Source organism: Stigmatopora nigra, chromosome 6 (genome assembly GCF_051989575.1).
Source record: "Stigmatopora nigra isolate UIUO_SnigA chromosome 6, RoL_Snig_1.1, whole genome shotgun sequence".
In the NCBI taxonomy this organism is placed as follows: Eukaryota; Metazoa; Chordata; class Actinopteri; order Syngnathiformes; family Syngnathidae; genus Stigmatopora; species Stigmatopora nigra.
The window spans coordinates 9175083-9180491 of NC_135513.1; positions in this window are offsets into that span (position 1 = coordinate 9175083).

Here is a 5409-nt window from a genome sequence, read left to right on the forward strand (position 1 = left end):
GTTTTTATGTGTATTTATCTGTGCATATGGGTGTGCTTGATAATGATGTCTATGAATTATGCATGTGGTGTGATGCTTTTCATTCAATTTCTCCTCTTCTAACCCCCAAACACCATTACAGAGGCGGGTCTCTGGGCATTTGGCTGTAAATAAACTCTAAACTAATAGACTCAAGACAACTCTGGGCAACACCAGTCTAAAAAGCACTCACTTGAGAGGGAGCATAACAAATTGCCTGAAGGCAGCCCTGTTTTCAGGTCAGTTCTTGTACATTACTTTTGACTGACAGGGGCAACAGTGAGGTTGGGAACTAACGTGAAATCAGTAAAGGCCTTGTTTTGCTGTTGTTCAAAGATAAGTACCTGAATCTTGAAGAACACAAAAGTGATATAATGTCACTATTTACAAATGTTCCAGTGAGGATAATTGGTGATGGATCGGTTGGTGCAATCATGGGTCGGTAGAAGGAAAGATGGATGGATTACCGTGATGTAGAAGCAACGTTTTACATGTATGTATAATTTTCATTTATTATCATTGCTTAATAGTTCAGTGATGAGGAGATCTCTAGTTTGCTAAGTGCTGGAGGATGCAGGGTGAGTAGGTATATTGCCTTACATGACTGGCCATATCTCCAATGTTTATGATCTGTAACCTTGTTCTCTTTCATCACATGCTGTTTGTGACAAGGGCTCAGAGCGCTGTTGAACTGCCCTTACCCCACTTTCTCTGTCTCTCTTTCCCATCACCTCTCTTTTGCCTCGCCATCCATCGCTCTATACTCACTCGTTCCTTGTCTGCTCTGTTGCTCACCAACAGCCCCTAGGCACCTCTTTAGGGTCTTTGGTGACTAGTTCTGCACTTGTGACATTGAAAGTGTGTATGTCTGTTTGTATCTGCATTGGTTGCTTGAGTGCTCAGTGCATAAATCCCGATCTGTGGTGTGACCTTGAATGTAGAGCCACTTACTTTAAAGGTGAAATTTCATCTCTTTAAAAAGAATTAACAAATTATTTAATTACTTTTTAAAATTATTATTTTACATAAAATGCCTTTTGTTAGATTTGCCAGGCGATGTGAAAATGTGTGTTGAGAAATATATATATATATATATATATATATATATATATATATATATATATATATATATATATATATATATATATATATATATATATATATATATATATATATATATATATATATATATATATATATATATATATATATATATATATATATATATATATATATATATATATATATATTGGCGTCAATAAAAAATAATTAAAATGTGCGTGCTCCGTTTACAAGCATCCTACAAGGATGAGCTTAATGAAAGTTTGTATGTATGTCAGAAGTAGTGACTGTTCTGATGTGTCATGATAAAGTAAAGTGATGGTCAATTAATCTTGTCATAGCACTGAAATGAAAAAAAGTTGACATATGAAACATGGTTCATCACTAGCCTACAGCTCACATAAAACTCTGACCTTCATTCAATTTGTACAGTAGTTTATGTATGAACAAGCAGGTAAATGTCATCATGGCAATCATAAGCTCTGTAATATAATTCCAGGAAACAGGAAGTTTAATATAAGATAGAAATTGTAAAGCACAAATATATATTTTTTAATATATATACATAATATTATTATTATTTTTCAAAACTGGGTGTGGGGGGGGGGGGGGTATATAGATGAGAGATTGCAATTTATTTATGCGGATTATTGCCACATGTGGGCAGGAATTCCCAAGAACACTATTTGTATACAAACATTAAACAGTCAATTTCCTACCTCCCCTTCAAATCATAAATAACTGAGAAGTTTTGTTCGCGTCTTTGATTTCTTGTTTGTGTAACATTACCTGAATTGTTTTCTTCTCATCAATCCAAACTTTTCAAGTGTTGCAAAAAAACTAAATAGCCATAAATATAAGAGATAGGCTGTTTGCCAGTAGCTTATCCCACACAAAATATACAAACAATTGCATTAACTTAGACACCTCCACACCCATGTAGAGAGAATAAATTATTTTGTCCTTATGGTTCATTTAAATGGCATTTTGTTTACATTATGAAATTTGCTAAGGGCTTTTTTTACTACTCTTGTGTCTACATTACAAATTATGGGCTACATATCGTGCAGCATTCTGTGTAGCACTGTCTTTTTTCCATTATTCCTCAACAAATAAGATGTAGGGAGATATTGCAATCTCCTGGTAAATGAATGGTGCATTGCCATATGTGAAGGTTCTACAGATCAAAAGAGTTAAATATTTATCAGATATCGACAGTCAGCTGGTATGCATTGTATGGATCTTAAACACATAAATAATAAATCATGATGAAGGAGAGATGAATGGGTGGTAGATGAATAGATTTACAAAATTAAATTTGTTGTAGTTAGAAGGAAATATAAATAAATGACCTTTTCACACCCTGACAAATAAAGGCATTGGTGATTAAATTGATTTGACAAAAAGCTTAGAGTCAGTCCTTAAAATCAAGGTCATTTTTGATTGTGTTACTGTCATTTTGGAGTAAGTGGACTAATTTCATGCAGAATTGCTCTAAACCAACTCAATTTGACAATCATGAACATTGTCATTGCTAAGCCAAAACAATCTATGGCAGTTTTGGGTCACATCAAATGTTCCATTCAAAGTGACATTTTAAAACAATTTTTATTCCATAAATTCAACAAATAACAACAAAGCAACATTCTTGCCAATAGATAGGTGAAGTTGAAATATGAATACTGGCTCACAGACACACCAATTCACCAAATGTAATTAAATTTAGAAAACCGATACTTTCATTACTAAAATTGTATACAGTAAAACCTGGAATGAAATTGGCTTTTTGTCAGAGGTCAGCAAAAAGTTATATTATTATCTTATATTATATATATATATATATATATATATATATATATATATATATATATATATATATATATATATATATATATATATATATATATATATATATATATATATATATATATATATATATATATATATATATATATATATATATATATATATATATATATATATATATACATTATTTTTTTAATTTAGTGAGGTTATTATTGAATATTGTTAATGTGTCGCAGCTATAGATGCAGTTTTTATGGCCAAAAATAGATCGATGGTTGGAATGAAGGCGTCGCCAAAAAATGTACGGACCACCGCTATTAAATACAAACACTGGAGATTAAATACAAACACTAATGTGCCTGACAATGCACATAGAAAGAAACAGAGATGGTACGAACAAATTGTATATGATAGGTTATGTTATATGAATAGAATCATATAGTAGTTCACACTGCCTTGATATTTTATTATTCCAAAGACCTGTTCTGGAGGAAAAAAAGCACAAAGCAAGGGGTGTCTTAATGTTTCAAAACATTACAGATACTGATGCTCTCTCAAGAGAATCTGGGATTTCATGAAATAATTGAGCACATAACCGCGTATGCCTAAACAAGCCAGGGCTCATCTCGAGCAAAAGAGAGGGGGAGTAGATGAGTGTGGACTCATCCAGTTGAGTTTTATTACATTTGTATGGATATATATGTGATTTAATGTGGATTATGCCTGAGTGTCTTGTTATCAAAGGATTTGAATGCTTAAGATTATTTTTGAATATACAGTACATTTCACTTACACAGAGTTCTAATGAGACTCCTGCGTATTCATTGACTACTATGACTGTTGTGGCAGTGTGCTTAAAAATCCCTGACTCCATACAATACATGCTTCACTTCTCTTTATGCTATAATGATTTTATCTGTTTGCATTGTAGTTTTCAATGATGACCATTACTAACTAAATAATGCCAGAGGGAAAAAAGGTGATGCATAATGTATTTATAGTATTGTATGAAGCTTTTGATACATTTGCATATTCAATCAGTGACAAATCAAGGAAATGACTAAGGGACCATTTGCACAGAAACTGCCACACCAATCCACATTGATTGTGTTGCGGATTGGCCTCACGTTACCACGGCAACAGTGGAAGTATAAAACAAAAACGCAAACTTTCAGAGCCTCGCTGCCCTGTGAATGGAAAAAAAAGGCAGTGGACTCACTTCCTCCAATGGCATGACCACATGCTTCATCTCTTTTTTGGCATGTACAGTGGCCACCAATTGGAACTCCTTTCCCTGCGTGTATGTTGCAAGATTTGCTTTTATTCTTTTTTATTTGATAGCATGAACTACATAACATCAGGGGAGAAATATTTAATATAAAGTTGTGGTCAAAAGTTTACATACACCTGTGAAGAACATAATGTCATGGCTCAAATATGATTTTTCTCTGATAGAGTGATTGGAATAGATACTTCTTCATGAAAAAACATTCATGAAGTTTTGGTTCTTTTTTTTAACAGTCAATCACAGTGTAAAGGAGACAAACAACCGTTTACGCTCACACTCATACCTAGCGGAAATCTAGAGTGTCCAATCAGCCTAAAAGTTGTGCTCACACTGTGCTTAACTGTTTCATAAAACAATAAAATCAAGTTGAAGAGAGAATACATCTCTTGCCTATGTTTCTTGCGCTGCTTCACTTGAAAATTGTACCTTGATCCAATTCTCTTAAATTCCATTTGGAATCTCGTACCCCCAAGACCTCTCTTTCTTATGCATTCTGCTTCACCTTTTGCATCCATTGAATCAAATGGAATACATAAAAATGGAAAGCACAGCAGGCAATTGCTTTTATGATTGCCTGTCATGTTGAGCCTGGTTGTGCTGCAAGGCCGCATAAAATGTCATTTGAAACACCTCATTTGATCAGGCATTAGTGCGACTTGCAAAAAACAACAAAAAAAGGATGAAAAGGGGGGTGCAAGATTAGAACGAAATGATGTAAAATGTAGTAGCATATGAACATGGCAATGTAGAGGAGTATGCAGGTAAAATATAGTAGTTGACATACAGGAACGACAAAAACTAAAAGTTATAAAAGCAATAAAAGGCCACTGCCTACCTCTGCACATTTTTTTAGTTTATTTTTATTAATTGCATGTTTTAAGGCAGATATGGGTTCAAGTAAACTCAGCTGAAGGCACATCAGCTTCCTTAAAGCTCTGGGGTCCTGGGTTCAAGTCCAGGTTGGTCCACCTGTATGGAGTTTGCATGTTATCCCGGGCCTGCATGAGTTTCCCTTGGGCACTCCTGTTTCCTCCCACATTCAGAAAACATGCACGACAGGCTGATTGGACACTCTAAATTGTCCCTAGGTATGGTATGTGTGAGTGTGCATCATTGTACGTCTCATTGTGCCCTTTGATCGGCTGGCCACCAATATAGCTGGGATTGGCTCCAGCACCCTCCGCAACCCTAATGAGGGTAAAGTGGTCGAAAAAATGAGATGCAATTGATTATTA